General features: G+C 32.5%; 1 protein-coding gene and 1 long non-coding RNA gene across 4 annotated transcripts in view; one reads left to right on the top strand and one right to left on the bottom strand.

The window, feature by feature from the left end:
* Window positions 1-16,569, bottom strand: part of LOC117692238 (putative leucine-rich repeat-containing protein DDB_G0290503) — a 1,014,555-nt gene that overhangs the window by 307,475 nt on the left and 690,511 nt on the right. The window lies entirely within an intron of this gene.
* LOC105331171 (uncharacterized) lies at window positions 11,151-15,161 on the top strand. The gene is made up of 4 exons (XR_010709653.1): window positions 11,151-11,299; window positions 12,690-12,788; window positions 14,346-14,537; window positions 14,797-15,161. It is a non-coding gene; the product is annotated as an uncharacterized lncRNA (long non-coding RNA).

Raw genomic sequence — 16,569 nt, 5'->3', positions numbered from 1 at the left:
TTTGTATTCAATGAGAGAGAGAGAGAGAGAGAGAGAGAGAGAGATCATCGTGTAACATTGATAATAAGAAAATTAAATCTAGTTAACATGTAAAAATATTACTTCTTACTGAGTATAAGCTACGTCTATCGGCACTGTACTATTGATAAGTGCCATAAATGGACATAAGAAGTTACGTGCAATCTTGCATTTTGAAAAAAAAATGTGAATAATGCTTATATATAATTAATTACAAAGCGATTGAATATAAGTGTATATTCAGCACGTGGGTGGCTTTCGTATTTTGTTGGTCTGACAAATTTGATACACTTAATTAGGTGTGTACGAGTGTATTTAAACAATAAACATAAACAAAGAGTAGCGATCAATACCGAAAAAATTAACGTAACCCGCGTTCTGTGATGTGGCTATCTTTATAGCCCGCGTGTATCATCGAAGAAAGCATTGTTTATAATTACATCTTTTTTTGATTAATTAATGAATTGAATTGATCGTTAAAAGCAAGTAAAAGTCAATAAATTATTGCTAATGTACACCAGTTCGTTAGATGAAAGCTGTAGCCAAAGCGTCTTATATGAGAGTTTGAGTTTGGCATTATCATGATTAGTGCAATCCTTGATTTTTTTTAGGTTGCTGAAGATTTCGACCGATCGATATGCTGCATGGTTAGAACTGGACCGAGTAGATTTCAGTCTTGTCTGTTTCTATACAGCTCTGAGGGAATCATACTTAATGGATGTAAATTTGAATATTAAAAAAATTAAATAAAGATGCCATTTTTGTCAAAATCTTTTCGCTCAAATCAACTTTGTTGTTGTAACTTTTCAATGAAACAGTCAAAGCCGATTTTTTTTCACCGGTAATTTTATAAGAATTAAGTGCCGATAACGTATAAAAGAGAAGAGAAATCAGGAAAATAATTTAACACCATATAACTTCCGAGTTTCAAAAACAGCTACTGATTTTAAATTTGCTTCAGAACTATAAAGATACTAAAAAGTAATATCAGTAAATATGCAATAAAATTTCCGTGCAAAAGGCTGATCAAAAATAATAAATATTTCTATTTATTTTTAAAAATAAACTCATGTATTTTATTTAACAACGCCCTAAAATTGTGGAAACATAGACATCGAATTTGACCATCTTTATCTACGTTTGTTACATGTTTGCTTAATTGCTTCTCGGCAGCTTAAATAACTTTGATATATTTAACGGTTGGGGAGAAGTTTGATAATTGTTTTCTTTAAATATCCTCTATATTATGTTGGGGGGAAGGGGGGGGGGTATTGCATGTGGATTCGTCGGAAGTGTATCTGGATAAGCTGCAGAACTTTAACTATATCTGGATATTCAAAATGGTTTGTTCTCTTTTGTTAAAATCGTAAGAAATATAAAATTGTAGAAAATCATTTATTAATTCTATTTCAAACAAACAAAGACGATGAAAGGGAGTATAGAAAAAATTAATGCAAAACAAAATTTGCCGTTCGTGACGTCGTCACATTTTCGACGAGCTACGTCAAAGTCTATTAACATATCTTACTAAAATTGTCGTAAAATGCTTAAAACACTCAATATCTTGGATATCTTTGTATATTTGTGTTTAGAAAGAGTTGACTAATCGGATTTGACAAAAAAGTGAGTTTGTGAAATTTTGACCTTAAGGGCCCTTTTCTCATGACGGCAGTCAATTCATTATCACATCATTACATTACATCATTACATTATATCAATACATTATTACATAATTACATTACATTACATCAATACCAACTATCAATGTGCACTCTATCAACGTAACATCTTTACACAGAATTAATTATAATAAAAATGTAAATATAATTTTTAATCTCAAAATAAGCTTAAGTTGCGTACTTACTGATCAAAAGTATAGAAACCCATCGTTGTATGTTCCTCATAGTTTTAATTTGATAACTTCGAATTGTCTACAACCTAATGTAAAAAAAATTCTCAAACATCTAAACTGAATACAATGTATATTAGTTTTATTTATAAATTATTAATATTACACTGCAACGACGTCATAAGTTTCTTACATTTAAAGAATAAAGAAGGTGTTGCAAATCTGTGCTATTTTCCACTTAAGGCGCAGCAGATGAAATGCATGGAAAAATCATAATTACAGAATTCGATGTAAATATATTTTTACATGCAACGTAATATATAGAGCAGTATACAATTTTATCATGAAAAATTTGTACTTACTTTCATAAGACCTTGAAATATTTTTTTAAATAGTTAAACAGACAAATGTGGCAGATTTCACGCTTTTTAAAAATGGAATTCTCATAATTGGGATAAACTGCCTCCTTAAAATAAAATTAATTTGAAGACGATATAAAGAGTCAGAAAATTTCTTGAAAACTGTCATTTCCTATTTTGGTTCCAAAGAGGCATATCAATAGGCATATATTTAAAAAAAAAAAAAACTAACTTGGGGGGGGGGGGCAATAAAGTGCGCCTGTAAAATTTCCTCGACATATAGCATATCTAGAGTAGTCTAGTTGTTACGTTACGCAGTTAGAATAAATACTGACCGAGACTGATTTTGTTTATTGGGTTCGAATTCCGAAACGGCTGCAATTTTTTACAAATATAATTTTAAAATTGCATGAAAAGGTAAATAAATGTTTATCGATAATTTTGGAAATGTTTGAATAGAGTTATTTAAACGCTTGTCGATATCCTATTTTGAATGTTTTCAACATTACTTTCTGTGTTAAGTTCCTGTTTTACGGCAGCGTAATAGTGCATCATTTGCACTTCACATTTTTTTTTATTTTCTACACTTTAATCTGCAGCACTTTTTAAAGTGTAAAATTTACACTTTAATCTGTTAATTTTATTCTAGAAAATGCAACGTAGTATATAAGAAAGTAAAAAAAAATGGAAAGTGCAAAAGTGCTAATATTACGCTTCCTTAATGTTTAATACACTTAAATTACAAACATTTGTTTTTTATCAAGGGATTTGAAAACAATGTACGCATCAATGAACAAATCAAGTTGGTTTCCTAGGAAATTACCGGGTATGTCGGTTTCAAAGATACATGTACAGGCCGTTAAACTTTAAAAAAAAAAATGATGCAAAATATATATTCAGAATCGGTAATGAAGCAATAAGTAGATGAAAATATGTACGGATAAATTTGTTCCACATTTTTACCTAGACTAATGCGTGTATTATATATTATAGAAATATGTAATGATTATAATTACAACTCTGACGTTTTCGAATATCCCAGAATCAAATTTATTCACGTAGTTCCAAAAAATAATTTAAAAACACTGGACAGTAAAAATTAATCTGTTTTGTGTTAACATCAAAATACAGAATATATGGCCAATTTCCAAACTATATCTGTAAAAATCAAATAGTGGTTGCAGTGTTCGATAGAAATGCGCGAAATATAATCGTCCACGTAATGTGTCTATATTTTGATACAGTATTCAAACGCTAGCGTTACGCAGATTTAAAAGTCCTTTTCACGTTAAGGAATAATCCCGCTTTTCTGCAAAATCTTTCTTATAGATACAATATTATTTAAATCATGTTATGAAAAAAGAGTTTGTCGTGAAATATCATTGTTTCAATCAAACTCTTTGCTAGTCTTTCTATCAATTCGCCAACGCTTGGAGAAAACATCTCAAAAATGTCTTGGTCACTTTTTTGTTACTTTTTGTTTTTTTGTTGTTGTTTTTTGGGGTTTTTTTTTTGTTTTTTTCTTTTTTTCGGGGGGGGGGTGGTTTCTGTTTTGTTTTGTTTATATTTAAAATCTAAAATTTGTTTATCCTGGATTTTTTTTTTAGGGGGTTGATTTTTTTTCAGGTTCAGCCACACTGAATTTAATATGAAACCAAAATAACCAAATTTAATTCACACTGCGGTTTCTTCTACATAATTTTAGAGTTAATCTCATTTCGTGTAAAACATTCATTGGTCAAGTTGCCTTTGGTGGATGTTCGAAAGAGTATATCATGCATTAATTCAACATCTTCAAGTAACTTTAACAGATGAAATCAAGATAAGCGACCGGACTATTAGAAGAACTTGTAAGTTGTCCGAACTTGATTCTGACACTTTTATACATGTTTAATACATCAAAATATGTTCATTTCAATTCATTGATTATTAAAATTGATCCTTTTTATTCACGATTTTTTTTCTAATACATGTATTATAAAATTATGCCCTTTGTAAAAATAAGGGGATTTTACCAAAAAAGAAAAGTACACAGACAAATTATATTTTAATGTAATGGGCTTATTTCAAAGAGAAGGATGTAGAAATCTGATAATCTTGCAAGGTTTCTGTAGAAAATATGCCCTTACAAAACTTGAATGCAAACAATTAACAGGAAATAAAATATTCATGAATTTGAAAAACGGAAAATTCCCAGAGTGAATTACTTTTAGTTTTGATCTGCGTAAATATTAATTATGTTTCGCCATGCAGATAAAAAAAGGATAGCGGTGCTACATGAGAGAAAATGAATCAGGAAGTTCTAATACTAAATATTAACAATAAATCGAAGGACAAGTTGTCTAAAATTATGTAACAAACAATAATAGAGTACCGGATACTTTGAGTGTTTGATGCATAGTAAATTTAAGTTGATTACAATAATCAGTAATTAATTCAGATTGAAACATTACAAAAATTCTGAGAATTCAATTAGCATTAAAATAAAACACAAAAATACTTAAGGAGGTTGGTTAGTTAACAAATTATCCAACAGATCTACCTAAAATTTTAAGATGTGATTTGCTGAGCTATTAACTATTATTTTGTAAAGAAAAAACTGATATTTCTTACTTTTTAATTTTTTGTACTTTCCTATATTTTAAAATAGAACTCTCCTGTTAAAGGAGATCAAGACAGTCTAAAACTGGCCACGACCATCGAGCCCACTTAAACGGGGAATTTAACTATATCGCTTTAAATATGTATTTTTTTTAAATTTAACTTTTGTTTTCAATTAACCTAGCTTTTAATTTCAAACAATATGGTTAGGATGAATTAAAAGCTTTTAGGCCAGACAACTTTGCAGAGCCGTAAAGTTTTTATCGCTTCGAATTCATTAATCACATTTTTTTAATCACAGCGAGCGCAGCTTGCTCATCCTCAACTTTGTTTCCTGGGGGACGCGGCAGCATGGTACAACAGACACTTGCTGTTCATTCAATAAACTTTACGATGCTAGTAAATCCGGAAAAATATGTGTAATTTCATAGTAATTAAGGGAGAAATCTGAAAAATTATTTTCATTGATGGAAATCGTCTCCCTCTTGTTCAATTGCAATGTATATAAGTATCTATATTTAATTTATATATTATATTACAGCAACTATAATTTCTTTAAACATTATTACTCTTGTGCTGCATTTCAAATTTGTATCTTAAAAATATCATTTTCATATTCAATCTCCCATGGGAGAAAATAAAGATAGATTGAATGAATATATAGCCGATAAGTAAAGTTTGCATCACTTCGGAATCATTAATGACTATTTGTACTATCTGTATTGTTATTCTTTATATCATGTAAATAGAAATGTTATGTATAACAATGCCCTGGCCTGCTGATCAAATGTAAAACATATCAAGAAGATTACTTTTTTGTTAACACTTTAAAAATTCTAATTTAATGTTTAATTTAATTTTTAAAAACCATTTATGAAAATTGAACTCCGTTTATAAGTAATATTTCATTAAAATATAAAGCAAGTTAGTATTAATAAGAAATTTAAAAAAGGTATGCACTTACAATATGTTATGAGATATCTTGAAGAGAAAACCTAAATGCGAACGGCTACGTGTGCAATCACAAAGGGTCTCGTAGTGAATTGATAAGGTGTTGTTAATAGAATAAATTTCCGGTCTCACAGTTTTTGCTCTAGAAATTCTTCTTCAATTTAAAGTCACGTTTTAGGATCCAAATTACCGACCGTCAAGTAACCAGGAAGCAGCCGGTAATTTGATACTATAAAGTGTTTTTGAACTCCCTGTCACACCGGGGCTGCGTCCTCTTGGCGATCCTGCCGCGTCTTGAAGCGCCAAGGTACATACAGTAGAGTGTCCTTAAACGCCGTTACAATGCAGCGGCATCTTCATTTGTCGCAGTCGGATCGCCTATAGTTAGAACGCCATGCAACGGCGAAAATAAATGAATATTGAATATGTAGAGAGACAAACTGACAGGAGGCATAATGAATATATGGGTGGGATTTAAAATTTCGCGGCTATAATATCCAGCTCCAACTAGAAAGAAAAACTAAAGGAAATGTCAATATTTTGCGCCTATGATATGAACCACTTATCCGATGGGAGTTGAAAATCAGAGAACGGTCGAAATATTTAGCAGCCGTAATATTATGTGAACCAACGGGAATTACACATCAGAGGAGGGTATTTGAAATAAGAGGGGGGTCCAATTTTTCACTTCCATTATATTTTGAACCCTGTGTTCATTATTTCTTTACGTTTTATTATTAAAAGTTTACAAAATCACAAATCCATATAAATGAATCACTCAGAAGAATTATTGAAAATAGCTCTAGGACCCCCCCCCCCCCCTGAAAAACATACATATACCTCGGACCCCCAACTCCCACCCCCTTTCCTGGAGAAATTTTCTGGATCCAAACGTGATATTGTTTATGACCATGAATATATTTGACACCTGTTATGTCCGAAAAACATTGACTTTATGCATGGTCAATGGTTGATTGCCCAATAAGTGTGTACATGGCAATCGCTCACTGCACTTTCTACCTCACTGCTCACGTGACCAATAGCAAGGACCAAGCAGTCTTCGAGAGCAGCGGACACTAAAAAATCATGTACGGTCTAAATGAACAGATTCCCGCCATGAAATTTGTCTTACTTTTAAATCCATAGCAAAAGGTAAGTAGATACACTATATGCTTCCTTTTACATGTGTGGTTAATGCCGTTTGGCAATTTGTTTTTGTGTTTAACAGTCTTTTCAACAACCAAAGGCTTTTTATCTTTATTTCTAAACAAAAACGATATTCTTGGAATTGGTACGAATCCTAGAATTTATCAAACAGATTTGATAGTGATACAACTATATAAAACCTGCAATGACTTATTTCTTGTAAGCAACTTGTAACTTTACCATGTGAAAGTCATAGGTTTGGATTTTCCCCAGAGTGGGGTGGCGAGGGGGGTGAATATTCGGATCATCCGCACCCACCTGAATTTGTTCTTTAGCGTTTTAATAACAAAAACTTCTTTTATTTCGATTACACGTAAAAGAGATGTTTTATTCTGTCATCGTCTGTGCTGAAACTGACAAGGACTAAACGCAGCTGGTAAATCTAAGCGATTGAATGAATGCTACCTTGCAACTTCTGTCAACGAAATTGTTTTAATTAGTTATTTTCATACACGTAACATTAGTTGATTTCATTTGAACATGTTCTTATTGTACTTATTAACAATTGGGGTTGGGCACATGTTTTCTAACTTAGATCAGCCTATATAATTGTAAGACTCAATATGATTATTGATTAAACAATGTATAGTAAAGGTCAATGAAATACGGGGCACATGTAAAGTGCGAAACCAAATCGAAACAAAACAAAACAAAACTGAACGATTCGTGATTTTAAAAATGTGCATTTTAATAGCATTAGGTAGGGATGGGGAGGGGGACAGAGGTCACCCCCGACCCACTTTTTTTACGAGTCAGATTTAAACTTTTTCTCTTCAATGATCATGAATTTAGATATAAAAATTAATTTTAAAGGAACTGCCCTGGGTTTTGTCTTTGTAAAAAAAACAACAACAATGCAATCTTTTATTGTGCAGGAAGCTTGTAGATGGAAGGGATCGGGGTTGTGTGTTTTGGGGGTAAGAAATGGGTTCTAAATGAGTACATACAATGCATTTCAAAGATTAGGTCCATGAAAATTTCACCTATTAGTTGCAATATGTTCAAATATCAGTATTTAAGTCCATTTTTAGTTGGTTTATTCTTTGGTCAAATATTGATTTTTAAAACACGTCATGCTAATCCAATGACATCTTAAAATCAACCTCCGATAACAAACTCATTGAATTAACATACATGTTCTTGTAAAATTACCAAGAATAGGACATAAAACGGTGCAAACAAAATAATTTCTAGGATATTCCCCCACCCCTGCATTCTGATCAATTTGATTTAATGTATCCCCTTCCTCGATATTTAAAACATAGAAAAAAGTTGGGGGAGGGGGTAGCAGAGCAACCCCCCTCCCCTCGCATTTTCTCTTACGCTATGTGTCATTAATTCCTTTTTGAAATGGACATTATTCTATTGTTTATAGTTGAAGTTATATTAATAAAGTTCTTTGGTTTATTGTTATCTTTAACAGAGAAAGTGAGTGAGAAAGGGAGCGAGTATTAAGCAGAATTCAGTGAGAGAGTGAGCTGGTGAAGCATTCCACTTATTTGCTCATCCCATTATCTCACATCTCTGTGTGTGAGAGGGGGAGTGAGAGAGTGCGAGTGAGAGTATGGGTGTAAGAGAGAGAGAAAAAGGGAGAGAGATAGCGGGAGATAAAGAGTGAGGACAGAGAGTGAAAGAGAGAAAGTAGGATGAGAGTGGGATAGAGAGAGAATGGAGTTAGAGAGAGTGGGAATCAGAGAGTGGGTGGGAGAAAGAAAGTGGGAGTAAAATTGAGTGGGAGAAAGAGAGAGTTGGAGTGAGAGAAAGTGGGAATGAGAACGGTATTAGAGAGTAGGAGAGAGAAAGTGGTAGTGAGAGCGAAAGGGGATGAGAGTGCTGGTTAGAAAGTGGTAGTTAGAGCGGGGTAAGAGTGGAGGAGAGAGCATGGGTGGGAAAATGTGGGAGTGAATAATAGGAGTGAGAGAGTGTATGAGAGTGGGAAAGGGAAAATATGTGGGTGTGGGAGTAGGAGAGAGTGCAAAGGAGACAGTGGGGTTGGAGAGCAAGTGGAAGTGAAAGCGATTGAAATTGAAAGGGATTTGGAGTGATAGAGCGGGAGAAAGAGAGTGTAAGAGTTCGTGAGGTGAGAGAGTGGTTGGGGTTGGAGTGAGAATATGGAAGTGAGAGCGAGTGGGGAGAGAGAATGTTGGAGAAAAGAGCGTGTGGTGAGAAAGTGTGTGGGATGGGAGTGGGAAAGTGAAGTCAGAGTGGTGTGAGAACATACGGGACTGAGAGAGTGTGATTGACAGAGTTGGAGTGAGAAAGAGAGAGGGGGTGAGTGTGAAAGAGTGCGTGGGTAGGAGTGAGAAAGTGGAAGTGAGAGAGAGAAAAAGTGAAAGAGGTGGAAGTAACTTTAAAAAGTTTTCTTGCTGATCGCAGTCTTCTTTATAATAAGACTTTTGTTTGTTTTTACGACTTTTCCGGCCAAATTTAAAAATCTTTAATAATTATTGTTTTCCTATGGCATAATAATTTTAAAAAGTAAATAGTGAGACAAACTAAAAATAAATTAAAAGTGGTTATATACTCTCGAGACAATGTTCTATCATTAGGTATATATTTATGGATTTTTTCAAAACTGCATCTTGAGCGGGTGCAAAAATATACATGTGGCTAAATGACCGAAAATAAATATCAGACACCCACCCTGATGCCGAACTAAATTACCCCATCGTTCAAAATCGACACAAAAACAGGGGTTTTATCTAGCCTTTTTTTTTTTACTTTGTATCAGTACCATATGCGTATTTAATGCAACCAACGAACTATTCAGAATGCGCCGACCTAGAAGGGTGTCGAGAAAAAATCAGGAACCATCCATTCTGAAAATTTCAAACTTAACTTTTAATTGATAAATTAAAAATCCTTATATTTGATATTTAAAGATTTAAAAATATTTTCTTATATCTTTATACATAACTCTTTAACTTATTAAGGAGATTAAAATAGTCTAAACATGGCTACGACCATCCATCTCTAATATGACACAAGAGAGTCCGAGTAGAGTTTCGTGAACATGGTTATTATTGCATGAACCATTCTGCCGCGTCACATAAGCCTGTCACTTATACACATGTACACCTATGTTTACCTGTTAATGCCTGTCGACTCTTTATATTACTACATGTAGTTGGATACTTGGATACTAAGAGGCGGGGGAGGTAAAAAAAAAATAGAAAGGTGATCATTTATATTTCTTTAAACACATTTCTATTTATTTATTTATTTATTTATTTATTATTTATTTATTTTTTATCTATATATCTAAGTTGTACATTCATTTATATTTGTACTTATAAGTTTTTAAATTACAGAACTTTCAAATTAGCAATTCGTAAACATCTAAAAGATACAGGTTTTTAGTATTTCAATGGTAGACTTGTGTCGCAATTGAAAGTGGGGCGATAGAAATTTTGACTAAAGCATATACCCCTTTATAGTTAATTTAATACTCATGAACATATACCTTGTCTTCATATATGAGTAAGAAGAATTATGCTATAATCACTTTCGCGCCATTGTGTCATTTTAAATTATTTATAAACTCTCGTCAGCGGCAATGCATTGTATAAAATTCTTAATAATTCTATTAAACCGCTTTCTTTAGGAATTCGTGTTATATGAATTGGAAATGGCGTATTGTAGAATTGGCAAACAATTTAGAAAATCTAACCATTAATGACATGGACTATTTGATAGCGGATATTTTTTTAGAGATAAAACATAGTGGCAAATCGCCGGACACAGAAATTGCTTAACTGCCTTGAAAAAAATTAAGTTCAACGCTTAAAAACTACATGTACACTGGCATATGAATTTGATTGCTCACTTGTACATGATTACAAACATTGGCCATTTTTTTGAGGGAGGGGTGTATTTATCTATTTTTGTATTTTTCATTTTTCATTTTAAATATATCTAGTTATCTAATAATCTAGTACTAGTATAGTCTTATTTTCAAGTCTGTCTTTATAGAAAGTTTTTAAAAAAACAGTAATGAATATTTTCATTTTTAAAATTCCAATTGTTGAGATTTTGTCACAGTCTGATTTAATTAATGGTTTTTACTTTTATTTAACTATTGATCAATCTAATTCAATAAATAGATTTCACTTTTCTTTAAGATATTTATCGTAGCGGCTCTTGAAATTTAAATCATTTGCAGATACGGCCAATACAACAATGAAAGACGTGATGAAATATTTTATTCTGGTCATTTTGGGATCAAATATAGTGATGACCACATATGCCTTGACCTCTAACCAATTCATCGCGCTGAGTAGTTTAATAACAGGTTCTGCTTTCGCTGCGTCTCTTTGTAAGTATGTCAACAAGCGTCTTTTTTCTTTTTTCTCTTTTGTCTTTTTTTCTTTTTGGAAATTGGAGCAGACTTATCCGATTAAAGGAAAGAGTAAACAAATAAAACCGTTTTCACCAATCTTAATTCTATTCAAAGGTTAATTTTGTTAATTTCCTAATTATTGTTTACCTTCTTATAGATACGTTTCAATACTGTGGTTTCATCAATATTCGTTGAATACAAATTTTCGTGGATTTCGTTTTTAAGTTGATCCACGAAATTAGATGTTCATTGAAATGCAATTTCTATTAACATTTTGTATTGATGGGGTCGTTGGCCACGAATTTACATATCCTTGAAACTGTAATTTTCACTTTATCCACGAAAATTGATACCCTTGAATATTAATGAAACCACAGTAATAACAAAATCCGCCTAATAATACCTAACAAGGTATTATAACCAGGATGTGCTCATGTGTGAACCCACAATATGCCTGTGTCAAAATTTGAATCTCTATCGATTTTTGTGCATGAAAGATGCTGATGATTTATAATTGAATCATAATGAAAAGAAAAGAGTTACTTCTGGGTTGTTTTTTTTTTGGGGGGGGGGGGGGTGAACATTTTTAGGAAGACACTACTTGCATGGTCAATAAGCAAGTAATAAAGATAGAGGGATTTGACCTAATAATAACTAATAATTCAAGAAGGCTAGATGGTTGTTGCCATTTTAGGCTATATTTAACTTCTTATGAAAAAGAGCTATGTATATAGATGTAGGAAAATGCACGCATTGTAAAGCTAAAATATTTCTATTTTTTCTTTACTTAGTGTTAAATCATGGACAAACCTACATGTATCGTATGTCAAAGCTCAAAAAAGACATGGTGGTTAATTTGTTTGACCACCCAGCCTCCTTGTAAATATATGATTATAGCAGAACCAAAACTTTTTTAAAATACATCGACACACGGACGTCCATAATTACACGGCGCTCTTTGGCGTGCATTATTTTGATTTCCGTAATCCGTTAACGTTGAGAGTTGTTCGATAACAGACATCGATCAACTCTCAAAAGTATTGACCAGGTCTAATTGACGATGGCAGGCACGACAAAAGCCCCCTGGGCATCAGTGTAACTTTACCGCTTACCCATGGAATGACCTTGTCCCTTATAAAAAGAGTGGTCGTTTTCAGGAAACGACAGCATTGGAAAATTAATGTAATTAATTTCATTCTTTTAAGTGATTTTATTTGTGTTGACGTCTCTCACGTATGAATTATATATGTATTATTTTTTTCAATCAGGGATTTTGTGCACGGGGCGGTATTCATGTACTACGATTTTTATTCATTGATTCCAAAAAATCTCTCATGACGTTTATTTATTTCTGTTACATTTAAAGCTGGGAGTTACCTCCTTACTGTAGAAGAATTGGCGGTATTGACAGCTTTGATCCTTTATTCTGTTATTCCTCGTTCAACGTTAACAACGTCAACAAAAGGTACAGTTATTACTATAATAATGCTGCGTGGTCGACGAATTTCCCATCAGATCTACCTTTTTTCGGCCATTTTTAGACTGTATTGATCTTGTTTCAAAGAAGAGCTCTAATTAAAAAATATAGTAAAATACCTCAAAGTCAAAATGTAAAATTTATGGATTATTTCTCTTCTAAATAATAGTTCATAGGTAAACAAATAATATCTGAAAGTGTTTGGTGGATCTGATGACTGATATGTTGACCATCGGGCCGCCTTATAAAAATATAAGCTCCAGAAGAACTGCAAACGCTAACGCCCGTTTCCCGCCTACATTTTATGTCCAAATATTCGAAATTTACGAAAAATTATTTACAGTTCCTAATTTCATTTATATCAAAATAAAATTTTAGTCAAATAATCACTTTTTTTAAAAACGAAAGATTTGCTTACGGCGGATCTAAAATATCTTCATTGAAATCGGATTTTGTTTATCATTATTTATTTATTACATATGTACACCCCCCTCCCCCTTGAGACAACACACCCTTTGGTATGAATATGCTAAATAAACATATATAAACCCCCTTAAAAAGAATTGACCATATATAAATCCCTTAAAAAGAACATTTGTTTCACGGGTAGTGGGGAGGAGGGGGAGAGATTTTCTTATCAAAAAATTCCATTTTCCGTTAGTTTCTATTATGAAATGAGCTATTTTAACCCAAAATGCAAAGTTATCTCTCTTGTTTTTACCAAATATTTGATATTTATTGAAAATGAACATTTATAAATGTTTATATTGTTATGAATTTAATTAGATCATTATCAAAAGGTAACTTTTAGTAAGGTGGCTAGACAATGCTACCGTTTGCAGTTTTTTACTATTTTCCCACATCTTAGTACGAAGCTCTTTATATCAAGGAGATAAGTGATGTCTAAAATTGGCTAAGACCATCCAACCCTCTTAAAAGGAATGTATAATATACAAATATACATTCCTTTATACAGTTACACAATGCGTAGAGCATATAATAATCTTAAATGCATACTAATAGTTTCCCTCTATACATTCCTTTATACAGTTACACAATGCGTAAAGCATATAATAATCTTAAATGCATACTAATAGTTTCCCTATATACATTCCTTTATACAGTCACACAATGCGTAGAGCATATAATATTCTAAAATGCACACTAATAGTTTCCCTATATGTATCCGAGTTTTATATTTTTATTCCAGAATTTGGTCATATTATCAATAATTCCTGCAAGACTCACTCCATAAATCGTTTTCCTCTTAAAAACAGAAAAAAAAGTACACAAGAGGCATCTTAATGCTTTTTTTGAATATTAAAAATAAATATCAAGAAATCTTATTTAATTAGTTTTCATTTAAATGTATTCGACGAAAAAACTTTATATTGCGTTACACATATATTGTGCAAGACACTGATCAGATTTTGAAATGTATACATAGTGATACAGAGTCAAATGTCATCAATTTAGTTTGGGTGTTTTTTCTGTTTTTGTTTTTTGTTTTTTGTTTTTTGTTTTTTTTCTTTTCTTTTTTTGCAGTTATAGTACCTGCAGTATCTGCATGTCCCCTCCCTGGATACACATATAACCGTTATTTTGGGTGCTTACGTTACGTGGTTATCCCCTCACCCATCAATGCAGAAGCTGCAAGTCAATTCTGTGCAAACGAAGGCGGGCAACTGCTATTGCTGAACTCGGACGAGGAAGTGGAAGAACTTCGAAGACTGATTGGTATGTCATCAGCTCTTGGTTGAAAGCTTTTTGATAAATGAAATTCTGATGACTCATAACTCGGGCACCAATTGACAACATTGTATCTATCTATCTATCTATCTATTTCTCTATCTATCTGTCTATCCATCTATCTATCTATGATCAACTGATCACCCATCCGACCATCCATCCATCCATCCATATATTATATCACTTTTGTTTCATATTTTTCAAATCCTGAATTTTTTTAATCTATTTTGTTACATTTTTTTGGCAGCGTCATATAACATTGTAATGGCAGACGGAATTTTCGTGCAAGGAAAAAGAACTACTGGCTCGTCTCCATGGATAATCGAAGATGGGAGTCCCCTACCTTACACACCACCGACGGGAATCAGAAATGAAAATAACCCTAGTTACACGAGACTGGTTTTTGCTGTAGATGCTGGTTTTGATCTAGTCGCAATTCCACTCAGTAATCTCGAGCGATTTTTTTTTTGTGAAGTTTGATATTTTAAGGAATAGACACTACATAGATTGATACCTTATTTTTATATCTATGATCCATTAATTACTAAGGCATAGAATAATGATGCTTCAGAATGCTTATCATTTATGATTCCAAGAAAAAATAAATCTGGTCTGTCGTTATTTGTCATTATGAAAAAAATGGTTTTGAACATTTCTTGAAATTCATAAGCTATTTCAAAATCTTGACAGTAGTTGTAAATGATAAAAAATCATCTAAAATGTTTTAGTTTTCTTCAATTTTCTGGCATGGCCTGATTGTTATCTGTTCTAAGCTTCACGCCAGACCAATGATCGTGGGACTGCGGATAACAGTTTTTAAAGTGTGTCCAAGGTTCCCGTTTCCATAACATTTCGGAAATTTACAGAAATGGTGTGAAATGCTACTCATGATAATTTTTAAAAAATGATAATAATGTCAGAATTTTTGTTTCATTTTGCATGACCGTTCTTAATCTTTAATATAAAATACCTCATAGAATACATTCTATGACCAAGACAAAAATATCACTATTTGTGGTAGGGACACACTGTTCACATACAATCTCCGTAGACTTCTACATCTGCTCAACTATATTCAAAAGCCCCTAAATTACATGAGCGCAATACGGTACATTTTTCTCTTTCGCTTGATCAATGTATTTTATCAACATCTATCTACATGTGAAAGGAGAAAAATGAACTTCAGTGCGCTAATATGAAAAAAGAACTCCACTTCGCATTCCCCATACCATAGAGCTGTATTTACAATATGTGTTATTTTTTATTGCTAAATTTTGTATTTACTGCCACCAGGTAAATTCAAAATTTACAACATGACAATATGCATATCGTTTGTGTTACTAAAACCTACCTATTTTATTCATTTTTAATCATTTGAATCAGATGGTTACAAACTAGACCGAAAATTATTTTTATTAGGTCTATGAAATCATTGATAATATGGCAATCATCACAATAAAAAACACATTAAACAATGGACACTTATCAGGAAGTGCCAACTTTAATGACTCTCGCTTCAAAGCTATCAAAATCATGATAGATTTTCTTTCATCTTTTATATGAAACGAAGCTGCAGACAAATGTTATGCGATCTCGTCCTTTCTTAAGGTGATTTATAATGGGAAAATTTGACATCTTTTATTCATTACATTACATTATTTATTACAATTTTTCAACATTATCATCCGGGTACTTTCAAGTCGGTTGCAGTGCAAAATTCCCATTTTAGTTTTATTTGTACTGAAACCTGAAGCAAAAGAGGGGTCTTTAGATATAAATTTCTTAGACTTTTTTCATTAAGCAAATGCACGTACAAGTGTAGTTTGGGCACAAAGGTTTTATGAATATTGAAAAACCGGTATATAGTAAAAAGTTTTGGAAATGGTGCCTTGGAACCGACAAACTGCTAAATTATTAAGGTCGATCTGACTGGTCATTTGTTGACTGTTCAGCCACCTTAATTAAGAGGGCTGGATGATCTTGGTTATTTTTGGGGTTATATTTACCTCCTTTGGATGAA

This window comes from Magallana gigas, chromosome 9, assembly GCF_963853765.1.
Source record: "Magallana gigas chromosome 9, xbMagGiga1.1, whole genome shotgun sequence".
Classification (NCBI taxonomy): domain Eukaryota; kingdom Metazoa; phylum Mollusca; class Bivalvia; order Ostreida; family Ostreidae; genus Magallana; species Magallana gigas.
The sequence above is the reverse complement of the archived record's forward strand: the minus strand, read 5'-3'. Positions and strand labels throughout refer to the sequence as shown.